This window comes from Aulonocara stuartgranti, assembly GCF_965226115.1.
Source record: "Aulonocara stuartgranti genome assembly, chromosome: 11".
In the NCBI taxonomy this organism is placed as follows: domain Eukaryota; kingdom Metazoa; phylum Chordata; class Actinopteri; order Cichliformes; family Cichlidae; genus Aulonocara; species Aulonocara stuartgranti.
Window position 1 is genome coordinate 14137057 of NC_138947.1, and position 14922 is coordinate 14151978.

The 14922-nt window shown below is 48.1% G+C and overlaps 1 protein-coding gene across 2 annotated transcripts in view; it reads left to right on the plus strand.

Moving 5' to 3' along the window:
- Nucleotides 1-14922, plus strand: part of grin2db (glutamate receptor, ionotropic, N-methyl D-aspartate 2D, b) — a 60761-nt gene that overhangs the window by 23358 nt on the left and 22481 nt on the right. The window lies entirely within an intron of this gene.

A 14922-nucleotide genomic window follows, 5' to 3' on the forward strand; every position in this document is an offset into this window, starting at 1 on the left:
TTTACTGAAATTGCTTCAAAAGGCACCAATAGAGCTCCAGTTTAGCGACTTGAATTAGCTGTTTTGAAGTTGTTGGAAAGGGGCATGGAAACATATCGCCATGGGAGTTTATGAGGATTGACTTGAGTGGCCGCTGGTGGCAAAGGTTTTATTCTTGGACTCTAAAGGAGCAGTGTTGCATGATTCATGTTTCAAAATAATCCCTATTTATCTTCAACATGGTCTGCAGTCCCACAGTTCATCCACTGTCTGAAACAAGCTGCTTTAGCTCCCTTTCCTTTAAGCCATCGTTCTGTTTGCCCCATAAAGAACAGACACTGATGAGCAACACCTCGTTCACTTGCTGGTGTGTCGGCTCGGGAAACAAACTGTAAACCTACCAAAAAATACCAATTCCATTCCACAAAAAACTGTAACTTTGCAAATCCGTTCCCAGCTGTTAGTTTATATTTGAGCATGAATCTAATGAAAATTAAGATTGGACTGCAGCAAAAACATTTCAGTATTTAATCATGAGCTCCTTTTTTGGAATAAATAAATGGACTCACCTGACACTTTATTAGTTACATCTTTCTGGTGCCAGGTGTGTTGGCTCTTGAACTGTTTTAATACTTTGTGGCATAGATTCATCAAAGTGCTGGAACCATTTCTCTGAGATTTTGCTTCATGTTATGATGATGTTGCTGCAGATTGGATGTGCATTCATGAGCTCACATTCCTATTGGATTGAGATCGTCATATTCAAGAATCTACTTTGGAGATTATTTAAGCTTTGGGACGTAGCTTGTTATCAGAAGATGGGCACACTGTGCTCCCCATGGTCAGCAACAATACTCAGGTAGGCTGTGGTGTTTAAATGATCCTCAGTTGGCGTCCAACCCTTGCCAAGAGAGTATCCCCTATATTCTCACACCACCAAAGGCCTGAACCATTGGTACAAGGCAGGATGGGTCCAATGCTTTCATGTTGTTTATGCCAAATTGTGACGCTACCACCCAAACGTGGCAATCAAAACTCATCAGAGCAGTCTTCTATTGTCTAATTTTGATGAGAATGTGTAAATTGTAGCGTCACTTTCCTGTTGTTAGCTGACAGGAGTGGTCTTCTGCTGCTGTAGCCCATCTGCTCCAAGGTTCAGTCTGTTGTATCTTCAGATGTGCTGTTCTGCATATTTTGGTTGTAGCAAGTAGGTACTTGAGTTACTGTTGCCTTCCTATTAGCCCGAAGCAGTTTGGCCATTCTCCTCTGACCTCTGGCATCAACGAGGTATTTTCACCCAGAGAACTGCTGCTCACTGGATATATTTTCTCTTTTTTTGGACTATTCTCTGTAAACCCTAGAGATGTTTGTGTGGGAAATCCTAGTAGATGAGCAGTTTCTGCTCACCAGCCTTTCTGGCACCAACAACCATGACACATTCAAAGTCACTCAAGTCACTTTTCTTCCTCATTCTGATGCTTAGTTTAAATTTCAGCAGGTCGTCTCGACCATGCCTACGTCCCTAAATGCACTGAGATACTGTCATGTGATTGGCTGATTAGATATTTGCAGGAGTTGTTGAGCTAGTGTACCCTAATAAAGTGGATAGTGAGTGTATGTAGCTGATGACTGATGTTTCTATGTGTCTGCATACGATCATACTTGAGATTGAACATTTTTATACACGTAGTAACAGCTGCAATTATAGAATTATCAGAATTATAAGGTTCAGTAAAGCTACACTGAAATATTCCCATTGTTTTTACAGAAAGTATATTAACAGGCTATTCAGTATGATCATTAAGATCAACATTTCAGTGATATGTTAATTATATCTTGCCATTCTCACTCACTATTCCCCTAGATGAAACGCTTTGTCTTTTATCTTTAATGAAGCTAAAATCCAGCTGTATACTGAGCTTTGTGAACAAACAAAGCTCAGTATACAGTCTGTGCAACTTTTGTCTGTTGATGGCCTTAAAAAAAGAAACGACATCTTAAGTTAAATGTAAAGTATTCTAGCTGATGAATTATTTTTTTTTATTTATTTATTTTTTTTGCTTAACCTCCAAAACTCATGAGTACTTCAGAGCGGTGAACAAACTTTTCAAGTTAGACTAGAACTGTGTGCCCGACAGGAGTGTAATTAAAATATCCTCAATCTTTAATGTCATCCAGGTCCTAGAGTAGAAGAAATTGACTGTTTAGAGCAATCCTAATAGTGTTTATATATGTGTAAATTTATATATGTATAAGAGAAAATAAGTAGAACTATAAGAGAATTTTATTCAAATGAAAATGCAGTTAAACATGTTTATTTACTTTATTCTTTGTCCATTCACAGAAATCGATTTCTTGATGTTGTTTAGACTAATAGTTGCTGATTTGTTTTTGTTTTTTTCTAAAATAAAGTGAAAATCAGACTTAAATAGTCCTGAAGGTTTCTGGGCTTCATCTGCATCTGATTGTAGCCTCACCATTGTTTTGTGTGCACATCTACCGAGCACCTGTACGCCTGGCGTGTCATGCATATTCTATAAAACAGCATTTGTTCAGGAATCCTTAATACGAAGCCTTGTCACCTGTTGGGGATGTTTTCCCTTTAATGCGCTGGGATTTTCCCCTCGTCAGTGTCAGAGGAGAGAGAGCGAGGCTCATTTTCACACACACACACACCTGCCTTTCTTTCCCACACTGCACATGCATAAAGACACAAAAATCTCAGAACATTAATTCTGCGACTGGATTCAATTCTGCACAAATACAAACAGCAATGCACCAACATACGCTTACACACAACCACAAATACACACATTGGTGGTTCTCAGCCTCCTGCTGGTTTTAACAGCCCACCAGAGTCCAGTCTCAGCATGTCGTAACATGCTGACTCCTGCCATATCCCTCAAATCCCTTTCAATTAGAAGCTCCTGCGCTGGTCCTTCGACTCTGTGCAAACGCAGGGTGCGAAACTCGCCCACATACACACATGCTTAGAGCTCACATGCAGACATCTACATATGTGCACACAAATGAGAGAGCATAGAGTATGCCTACACCCTTCTTGCACAATCCTTATTACACACACACACACACACACCCTCAATAAGGATAAGACGCCTGCATCTGCCTATTATGCACATCCACGCTGTTGGCTCTCCCTGAATATTTAATGTTCTCTTTACAATGACTGCACCATTACCTAGAGCATGGGAGCACCCAGCTTAGTACGCTGAAACACTGCAGACTAGTACTGAAGGTTGTCCAGCTTTTGCGCGGCTCGTTTCACATATGAGAAAAGCACAGAGAGACAGATTACTAGAATGAACCTTTATTAATGACAATCAGAACTGCTAAAGAAGAAGGTTTGAGTTTAAAGTGGCTCCCAGTTCCCGAACTTATGAATATATTCAGCAATTTTCATTTTTTACGTTTTTTGGCTGGTCTTTTTCGGACATTTGCGCTTTTGCCTTTTGGGGATGTTTCTTGTAGAAAGTAATGTGTTCTCCCATAAGCTTTGTCTGTTTTCTCTGCGTTTCCTGAGTGTGTTTTGATTGAACGTCTGCTGTGGAGCCTTGGTCGAAGTGCTGTCAAAATACAGTCATTGTTGTCACCGCCTCCTCTTCTCTGCCAGTGCTCGCATTATACAGACAGGAAGGCGGCACAAAGCTGTCAAACTTTACAGTACTGGCCTGCTAAAGCACTCACATTTTCATTTCTTATCTTTTTTTATGTGACTGTGTGTGTGTGTGTGTGTGTGTGTGTGTGTGTGTGTGTGTGTGTGTGTGTGCGTGTGTGTGCGTGTGTGTGTGTGTGTGTGTGTGTGTGTGCGCGCGCGTGTGTGTGTGTATGTGTGTGCATTTAACGGCATATCTTCTTGTTTGTGCATGTGTTTACAGTTTCCATGTGCACTTTCTATTATGTTGTGTCTTTTTCACTTGTCACGACACTGTGATGTGACTTTTATTGGGTGATCACGCCGAGAATTGTCAAGAGAGGCCGGTAGAGGAAGTTTCACAAATAAACTCACTGTTCCTGGGTGTGGTTCATCCTTGTGCTGCTTAAGAAGTGTGAATATCCCAGGCACCCAGGCAGAGGCATCCAGTCCATCCCGGCTGCATTGCTATAAATAATGCTAAGAGAAGGAGACAACGATGATACTAGTGAAAAGATGCTTGATAGACATTTTCAGGTCGATAGAGGACAGAACAATCTGGTCTCATAGCTTCATGTAAGATTATCAAAACAAAAATAAAATGTTAGGGCCAGTTTTTTTTTTAAATTAAAAAAAGTCAAATGAAAGCATAACTTTGGCTCCAGGCTGTTAAATGTCCAAAATGTCTATGGATTTAAGCTCAGCACAGTTAGCCCCATCTCAGTAAAGCCCTCCTTCTATTTGAAACTTAATGGCACCTCTGATTGAAGTCAAGTTTTTAACCTTGTTCATATGGTGTTTTATTTAGTCATTCATTTATTTTTGGTAGTCGGATCATGAGTAAAATAAATAAATAAAAAATCCAGTCAGAGTTGAGGCTGGACATGCAACAAACCGATCGAAACCAGTCCTGTGAACTTGCTGCATCTGGCTAATTTATCAGAGCAAAGTTTGTATAACATCAGAAAGACACTATATTAACTGATAAATGACATCGTGAAGGGTGATACTGTTTAAGGGCATGTGTGAGTCTTCTGCTCACCACAAGTGTCTCACCTGTCCTCCTCCTATGCTCTGCTTTACAAACAGACAACAGACACACAAGGAATGTAGCAGAGAAAAGACAGGTGAAGTAAGGATAACGTTACTTAAGTCGTCAACAAGCTTCCCAAGAAGAGTTAATCCATCAAAATGCTTTATTTGTGATTGCAAACTTGTTTAGTTTTAACACTAAGCCTTAGCATCATGTAGTGTACTCCTGGAACTGGATGCAAACCTTGGTTTTGTCTTTCCTCTGAAACACAGAAACAACATGTGCTTTGGACATCCTGATTTATAAATTAAGCACATTTTACTCTACTAAACAACTCTAACAAAAAATGGACTTTGGCTGTGTAAACCACGATGTATTTAATAAGAGAATTTGTAAGGCAGATGCAGAGGGTGAGTGGAGAGGGTCTGCAGGCAGTTAGCTGAGGAATGATGGTAATTAAATAAGTTAAAAGCACAGAGTTGCATCTAAGGCATTTTAAGACATGAAGGCTTTATTTTCAGGGGGGAAATGAAATTTGTCATTTTAATGAACAGAGGTGAGTTTTGGCAGATTTAATCAATGCCAGGAGATGGATTTTAATTGGTTCATTCTACTCAGAACCATTACCATGAATAATGTTCTTATTTAGTTTAATGTCTGATTTGACAAACATATGTGAGTAACAGCTGCACCCTTTGCACAACCACAGATTGGCCACATGACAGTGAATATTAAAGGCTCGGTTTTCTAAAACAGAGTGAGTGTCATGGTCCTGGGTCGTTGACCCAGCGTTTTGTGTTTTGTGATTATTTCCCTCTGTTCTAGTTATTCTGTGTCCTCCCCCCTTGTGTCCGGTTCGGGTTCTAGATTTCCTGTTTTGTTCTGAAAGTCTGTGTCTGTTGTCATTGTGTTCAGCTTGTGTCCTCCAGTCATCATGTGTATTCAGATCAGCTGTTCTTCCCTCCTGTGTGCGATTACCCGATTACCTTGTGTGTGTGTGTGTGTATATATAGTGGGTGTCGGTCTGTGTTCATTGTCGGCTCGTCTGTGTTTCTTGGTATCCTGGTCCTTGGTCTGCGGCTCTCTGCTCCGCTCTCCGTTTTGTAAGATTTCAGGTTTGCTCTTTAGTTTCTCCCAGTTTAGGTTTCCGTTTGTAATTACTCGTGCTTCATTGCCTGTTTTTGCCACTACCACCCTGTAAATAAAACGTCATTCGTATCATCAGTTTGCTGCATTTTGGGTCCTCCTTTTCCTCCACACCACACGGCTCCCTCCCCCAGCCGTGACAGTACGAGCCGACCAAACATGGACCCAGCGGCATCCGCACCTCCCGAGGAGCTTCGGGAGGAACTAATTGACTCTGTTTCCAGGTTGGTTAACCTATGGCTCGAGCATGAGGGGGAAGAGTGTCTCCGCGCTGTAGAAGCCAGGCTACAGCAGCTCATCTCTGCTCACTCCTGGCTGCTGGACTCTCTTCACCCGCTCGCACAGGACTTCATACTCAACGAACTGCACCTTCACCCACCAGCCGCTACCGCTTCCCAACTCAGCCCGGCGGCGAAGATTTTGCCCGGCCCGCCGGAGGTTTTGCCCGGCCCGCCGGAGGTTTTGCCCGGCCCGCCGGAGGTTTTGCCCGGGAGGAAGCGACGATCGCGCCGTCGGCGCATCACCCCACAGCCGAAGACTAGGACTTTGGAACTGCCAGCTGTGGTGAGTGAAAAGGACCCTTTTTCTGTTTTGGACTGTGTGTCTGTTTATTCCGGGGCTGTGTTTTTTGAGTCGGCTGCCCTGCCGGTAGCTCAGTTAGCTGCCCAGCAGCCACTAGCTCAGTTAGCCACTCAACCGTCACCCCCATTACAGTCACAGCCAGACCTATTAGACACTTGGTTACAATCCATAGCTCAGTTGACAAGAGACTCATCCGCCTTATTATCACCTATTCAGCCATCGTTGTCACCAACTCCTCCTGCACAACAAGTTAAGTCCATCCAACCCGGAAAGAACTATTTTTCACCTGTTCATGTCAAGCAGAGAGACACACCACATAATATTGTAATCAGTCCTCAAAAGCTGGCCAGCCCAGAGACTGTGACACACTCCAGGGCCTCCCCAGAGGCTGGGTCCCAGCCCCCGGCCGACTCTGGACCCCTGGAGATTAAGAAGCCAGCTGAGGACTGTATCCGGCTGTCGCTGCCCGAGCTGGGTCAATGCTCTGTGCAGCTGCAGTCTGCCTTGTGTTTGCCAGAGGCCCGTGTGCCTGCTGGTTCTGACCCGTACCTGCCAGGGGCCCGTGCGCCTGCTGGTTCTGACCCGTACCTGCCAGAGGCCCGTGCGCCTGCTGGTTCTGAACTGTGCCTGCCAGAGGCCCGTGCGCCTGCTGGTTCTGAACTGTGCCTGCCAGGGGCCCGTGCGCCTGCTGGTTCTGACCCGTACCTGCCAGAGGCCCGTGCGCCTGCTGGTTCTGAACTGTGCCTGCCAGAGGCCCGTGCGCCTACTTGTTCTGACCTGTGTGTTCCAGGGGCCCCGGTGCCCACTGGTCCAGAGACTGTTTTCGCTGGGGGGCCCGAGGAGCCCGTCCAGCCTCCTGTCTCGCCAGCTGGATGGCCCGAGGAGCCCGTCCAGCCTCAAGACTCGTCAGCTGGGGGGCCCGAGGAGCCCGTCCAGCCTCAAGACTCGTCAGCTGGAGGTTCAGGAGAACCTAGCCAGCCTCCTGCCTCGTCAGCTGGAGGGCCCGAGGAGCCCGTCCAGCTGCCAACTGCAGCCTCATCATCCTCGCCAGCTGCAGCTTCATCCACGCCATGGGCAGCAGCAGCTTCTTCCACGCCTGCAGCGCTACAGTCTCCGGCTTCCACGCCGTCGCCTGCTGCAGCCTCATCATCCTCGCCAGCTGCAGCCTCCGAGCCTTCATCCTCGCCCGGCTGCAGCATCGTCATCTGCCTCGCCTGGCCCGGCTGCAGCCTCGTCATCTGCCTCGCCTGGCCCGGCTGCAGCCTCGTCATCTGCCTCGCCTGGCCCGGCTGCAGCCTCGTCATCTGCCTCGCCTGGCCCGGCTGCAGCCTCGTCATCTGCTCCGGCCTCTGCTTCAGCCTCGTCTGGTCCGGCCTCCGCTTCAGCTTCAGCCTCGCCTGGTCCGGCCTCCGCTTCAGCTTCAGCCGCGCCTGGTCCGGCCTCCGCTTCAGCTTCAGCCGCGCCTGGACCAGCCGCTGCTTCGGTCTCGTCTGGTGCTGCGACGGCCACGCCACCTTCGGGTCCCGAACTGCCGCCTCGACATCGGCGGTCATCTACCAGGCCGCTGGTGGAGCGTCATCGTCAATATGAACGACCTCCTAGACGCCGCCGCTGCCTTCCGCGCGGTCGGTCTCCAGACTTGTGTCATCGTCGCCGTTGCTGTCCGCACGGTCGGCCGCCTGAACGGTTTCCCCGTCGCCGCCGCTGCCGTGTGCACGGTCGGCCCCCTGAACTGCCTCCACTCCGCCACCGCTGCCTTCCGCTCGGTCGGCTTATGGATCTACGTCGCCGACGTGGCCGGCCTCAGAAGATGAACTGTCCTGGACTTCTGAGTTGTCAGCCTCCGGGCCGGCCTCCTGAACTGTGTTTTGTTCTCGTGCTCCAGCATGTGTGTTTTTGTTTTGGACAATTCTCTCGGTTCGCTGGAGCTTGTGTTGGTCCCTCCGTCCTGGGCCCCCGCCGCCCGCCCTGGGTTGGTCGTCTGTTTTCGTTTTGGGCTGTCTGGAGCCAGCCCTTGGAGGGGGGGTACTGTCATGGTCCTGGGTCGTTGACCCAGCGTTTTGTGATTATTTCCCTCTGTTCTAGTTATTCTGTGTCCTCCCCCCTTGTGTCCGGTTCGGGTTCTAGATTTCCTGTTTTGTTCTGAAAGTCTGTGTCTGTTGTCATTGTGTTCAGCTTGTGTCCTCCAGTCATCATGTGTATTCAGATCAGCTGTTCTTCCCTCCTGTGTGCGATTACCCGATTACCTTGTGTGTGTGTGTGTGTATATATAGTGGGTGTCGGTCTGTGTTCATTGTCGGCTCGTCTGTGTTTCTTGGTATCCTGGTCCTTGGTCTGCGGCTCTCTGCTCCGCTCTCCGTTTTGTAAGATTTCAGGTTTGCTCTTTAGTTTCTCCCAGTTTAGGTTTCCGTTTGTAATTACTCGTGCTTCATTGCCTGTTTTTGCCACTACCACCCTGTAAATAAAACGTCATTCGTATCATCAGTTTGCTGCATTTTGGGTCCTCCTTTTCCTCCACACCACACGGCTCCCTCCCCCAGCCGTGACAGTACGAGCCGACCAAACATGGACCCAGCGGCATCCGCACCTCCCGAGGAGCTTCGGGAGGAACTAATTGACTCTGTTTCCAGGTTGGTTAACCTATGGCTCGAGCATGAGGGGGAAGAGTGTCTCCGCGCTGTAGAAGCCAGGCTACAGCAGCTCATCTCTGCTCACTCCTGGCTGCTGGACTCTCTTCACCCGCTCGCACAGGACTTCATACTCAACGAACTGCACCTTCACCCACCAGCCGCTACCGCTTCCCAACTCAGCCCGGCGGCGAAGATTTTGCCCGGCCCGCCGGAGGTTTTGCCCGGCCCGCCGGAGGTTTTGCCCGGCCCGCCGGAGGTTTTGCCCGGGAGGAAGCGACGATCGCGCCGTCGGCGCATCACCCCACAGCCGAAGACTAGGACTTTGGAACTGCCAGCTGTGGTGAGTGAAAAGGACCCTTTTTCTGTTTTGGACTGTGTGTCTGTTTATTCCGGGGCTGTGTTTTTTGAGTCGGCTGCCCTGCCGGTAGCTCAGTTAGCTGCCCAGCAGCCACTAGCTCAGTTAGCCACTCAACCGTCACCCCCATTACAGTCACAGCCAGACCTATTAGACACTTGGTTACAATCCATAGCTCAGTTGACAAGAGACTCATCCGCCTTATTATCACCTATTCAGCCATCGTTGTCACCAACTCCTCCTGCACAACAAGTTAAGTCCATCCAACCCGGAAAGAACTATTTTTCACCTGTTCATGTCAAGCAGAGAGACACACCACATAATATTGTAATCAGTCCTCAAAAGCTGGCCAGCCCAGAGACTGTGACACACTCCAGGGCCTCCCCAGAGGCTGGGTCCCAGCCCCCGGCCGACTCTGGACCCCTGGAGATTAAGAAGCCAGCTGAGGACTGTATCCGGCTGTCGCTGCCCGAGCTGGGTCAATGCTCTGTGCAGCTGCAGTCTGCCTTGTGTTTGCCAGAGGCCCGTGTGCCTGCTGGTTCTGACCCGTACCTGCCAGGGGCCCGTGCGCCTGCTGGTTCTGACCCGTACCTGCCAGAGGCCCGTGCGCCTGCTGGTTCTGAACTGTGCCTGCCAGAGGCCCGTGCGCCTGCTGGTTCTGAACTGTGCCTGCCAGGGGCCCGTGCGCCTGCTGGTTCTGACCCGTACCTGCCAGAGGCCCGTGCGCCTGCTGGTTCTGAACTGTGCCTGCCAGAGGCCCGTGCGCCTACTTGTTCTGACCTGTGTGTTCCAGGGGCCCCGGTGCCCACTGGTCCAGAGACTGTTTTCGCTGGGGGGCCCGAGGAGCCCGTCCAGCCTCCTGTCTCGCCAGCTGGATGGCCCGAGGAGCCCGTCCAGCCTCAAGACTCGTCAGCTGGGGGGCCCGAGGAGCCCGTCCAGCCTCAAGACTCGTCAGCTGGAGGTTCAGGAGAACCTAGCCAGCCTCCTGCCTCGTCAGCTGGAGGGCCCGAGGAGCCCGTCCAGCTGCCAACTGCAGCCTCATCATCCTCGCCAGCTGCAGCTTCATCCACGCCATGGGCAGCAGCAGCTTCTTCCACGCCTGCAGCGCTACAGTCTCCGGCTTCCACGCCGTCGCCTGCTGCAGCCTCATCATCCTCGCCAGCTGCAGCCTCCGAGCCTTCATCCTCGCCCGGCTGCAGCATCGTCATCTGCCTCGCCTGGCCCGGCTGCAGCCTCGTCATCTGCCTCGCCTGGCCCGGCTGCAGCCTCGTCATCTGCCTCGCCTGGCCCGGCTGCAGCCTCGTCATCTGCTCCGGCCTCTGCTTCAGCCTCGTCTGGTCCGGCCTCCGCTTCAGCTTCAGCCTCGCCTGGTCCGGCCTCCGCTTCAGCTTCAGCCGCGCCTGGTCCGGCCTCCGCTTCAGCTTCAGCCGCGCCTGGACCAGCCGCTGCTTCGGTCTCGTCTGGTGCTGCGACGGCCACGCCACCTTCGGGTCCCGAACTGCCGCCTCGACATCGGCGGTCATCTACCAGGCCGCTGGTGGAGCGTCATCGTCAATATGAACGACCTCCTAGATGCCGCCGCTGCCTTCCGCGCGGTCGGTCTCCAGACTTGTGTCATCGTCGCCGTTGCTGTCCGCACGGTCGGCCGCCTGAACGGTTTCCCCGTCGCCGCCGCTGCCGTGTGCACGGTCGGCCCCCTGAACTGCCTCCACTCCGCCACCGCTGCCTTCCGCTCGGTCGGCTTATGGATCTACGTCGCCGACGTGGCCGGCCTCAGAAGATGAACTGTCCTGGACTTCTGAGTTGTCAGCCTCCGGGCCGGCCTCCTGAACTGTGTTTTGTTCTCGTGCTCCAGCATGTGTGTTTTTGTTTTGGACAATTCTCTCGGTTCGCTGGAGCTTGTGTTGGTCCCTCCGTCCTGGGCCCCCGCCGCCCGCCCTGGGTTGGTCGTCTGTTTTCGTTTTGGGCTGTCTGGAGCCAGCCCTTGGAGGGGGGGTACTGTCATGGTCCTGGGTCGTTGACCCAGCGTTTTGTGATTATTTCCCTCTGTTCTAGTTATTCTGTGTCCTCCCCCCTTGTGTCCGGTTCGGGTTCTAGATTTCCTGTTTTGTTCTGAAAGTCTGTGTCTGTTGTCATTGTGTTCAGCTTGTGTCCTCCAGTCATCATGTGTATTCAGATCAGCTGTTCTTCCCTCCTGTGTGCAATTACCCGATTACCTTGTGTGTGTGTGTGTATATATAGTGGGTGTCGGTCTGTGTTCATTGTCGGCTCGTCTGTGTTTCTTGGTATCCTGGTCCTTGGTCTGCGTCTCTCTGCTCCGCTCTCCGTTTTGTAAGATTTCAGGTTTGCTCTTTAGTTTCTCCCAGTTTAGGTTTCCGTTTGTAATTACTCGTGCTTCATTGCCTGTTTTTGCCACTACCACCCTGTAAATAAAACGTCATTCGTATCATCAGTTTGCTGCATTTTGGGTCCTCCTTTTCCTCCACACCACACGGCTCCCTCCCCCAGCCGTGACAGTGAGTAAGCGCAGCATCCAAGTTATTAACAGTAAATATGATTACAGCCTTTCACAAAGTGCTACCTTTATGACCCCCTTTAAGATTCAGTTTTTATTGAGACTGTCAAACAGATCTTCATTGTAGCTGCAATCATCTGGTGCCACTATTTTGTGTGGTTGCTGCATTGGATTGTTTTTTCTGTCTTTTTTTTTTTCTATTTATGTAATACAAGGATTTCAGAAAACATCCAAGCCAACAAAAACTACAGATATAAGTGTATTTAATAAACATGTCTCTGTTGAAGGGCTTTCTGAGATCGTTTTTATGCTCTGCCCTTTGGTTGTGATAGGTACTCTATTACTTCATACAAGCATACATACAGTTAGGTCCATAATTTGTTGGACAGAGATAACTTCTGCAAACCACAGCAGTGGATCCAGCCATCGATATGTGATGGAAGTGGAGACTTTGAGCTTTAATTCAAGGGGTTTTTGTGAAGAACACTGGGCAGAGTGGACCCAATCGCAGGACTTAGAGTGGTGAACTCGAGTGCATTTATTAACAGTGAATTAACTGTGATACATACAGATAGTGATCAGCAAGTTCTCTATAGAACTTGGCTGCCAGCATGCAGTTGAGTCCTATAGAGTCTTGCTAATGACCTACTAATTTTATTCAGGTGTGTTGCAGCAGGGACACGTTTAAAAGTTTCAGGACACCAGCCCTCGAGGACTGGAGTTTGACACCCCTGATATAGAGGCTTCTGAGGACAACGCTGGGAGAACGTTGCCCATAGTGAGACTCTGAAGCGAATGTTTGAAAGAGACATTCTGGTTTTTATTCCAGTCTATGTTTGGGTTATGGCATCTCGACCAGGTGTGACTAACTTCGAGAGGAGTGAGAAGGGCCTCAAGAAGACAGACAAAGTTGTTTTGAGTTGTTGCCAGAGAGAATGAGAGGATGATTTAAGATGATTTCTGCTGGAAACATGAGCCTGAACATGAGGTAGGGTTGAGCCATTTCACTGCTCGCTCGCCAGTATCCCTACTACTACTTGCGAGCGTGGTCTTTTGGGCACACAGGACAGGCATAAATGAAATGTCCTTTCACTCCAAAATAAAGGCACTCGCCAGCTGAGAGCTGTTCTGCGAGGGAGAGTCGGCCTGTGCAAGTTGCACGGGTTGTTCCTCATTGTTTTCACTAACACTCCATTCCTGGCAGCAGGTGCGTTCAGCCAGAGGCAAACCGCAATGAGTCCCGTCCATGAACACAGACACAGAAACTCAAGCACGAGGAGAAACAGGAGGACTGAGGGGGACAGTTTTACAAACATTTTGCATTAATTTTTTAGCAGTTACAGCCATTTTTATATTTTTTATATAAAATGAATTGTTGACTGTTTTTAATACTTGGGGAAAAAACCCAGTAGATTCTCAACATTTTTATCAAAACTCTATAGTAAGTGTTCACATAAAATTATATTTGTAGTACCACCTGTGCCTTTAGACACTTTTATAATGAACTAGTCTCTTTCAATAGTAGTTCTCACAAACTACTGAATGTAAAGGCGCCATCTTGTTAAAACACAGCTAGAGTTCAGCTTCTTGCTGTAAAAAAAACCTTTTTTTTTTACAAACCTCTCTACCACATGTGCTCAACTGTTGACCTGCAGAAGAAGAACGCCACCTACGTTACTGTTACTGTGCCGCGTGCATAATTGTGAGCATTTATTTTAGTCTGGAGGTAAATATTATAAACTTCAGATAGCGTATTATTTCTTTCTTTTAAAAAAATTATTTTTTAAATGGCATATTATTTCTAAGCCCCTCAGCCAATACTTATTTTTGACCAACATTTCAGTATGATTTTTTGTTGTGTTTGTGTTTGTTTTTTAAATATTAAGGTGCTCTAAAAACCACTGCTGAGAAAAGACATGCAGAAACTATTTTACTGTGAATTAGTCTGTGTGTGGAAATGTGACCATTTGGTCCTAAAACACTGCAGTCCGCTCTGCTCACTGTTAAAAACAACGTGGCTGTGTGTGTGTACCAATATGTGCACCTCAATGTGCGTAACTTGTACTGGGATTCTTCCTCTGTGATCAAGTTACCAGTATGATTGAGGACGACAAATATATGGGACTGGGATCTAATAATAATTTGCAGTTAATTATGCCTCAATGAATAGTCCCAATTTTTTGCCCTCTAAAAGAGAACAACAAATACATGGACAGCCACAAAAACATCTCTGTTCAGTTGGAAAATCAACACTGCCCCCCTTTAGTAAATACCAGCAGCAGCTTTTTAAACAGCTGTAGCGCAGACCATTATTAAATCTCGTCTTAAACTGCATAAACAGTATTTTCTGAATGAGAAGTCCTTTCCATGCCCCTCCTCAAGCCAGCTAGACATCAGAGAGATATCTCGGGAAAGTCCAGGAAAGAAGCAAAGCAGACCAATAACTGGAAGTTAATAACCAGAGGTGGGACCAAGTCATTGTTTTGCAAGTCTCAAGTAAGTCTCAAGTCTTTATCCTCAAGTCTCAAGTCAAGTCTCAAGTAATGTCAGGCAAGTCCGAGTCGAGTCTCAAGTCACTGGTGTAAAAGTCCGAGTCAAGTCACAAGTCTTAAACTTTGAATTTCAAGTCCTTTCGAGTCTTTAAAAAACCCCGAAAAAAAGCATGTTGCAGTTATATGCTAAATGTAAATATTAGACCATGTAATTTTAAAATCTGTGTTTTTCTCAACACATGACAAAATAGTGAACGTAGAAAATATACACAAATTGTGAAATTGCACCTCTTTAAAATGCAGCTCAATTAAACCTAGCTCCAAGAATAATTTTCACCGACAGTTCTGAGATAAGCTGCATGTTATTCTTGGATGTGGTTGTAGGACCGGCTTTAAAATCGCATGACAAAAATATCATACACATTAAAAAAAACTGCATCACCAACGTAGCCTGGACAACATTTGCTAGTTAGATGAAGTCAGCTATCTCATCGTAGCATATTTATATGCATATTTATAATTATACGCTTCTTGGTGT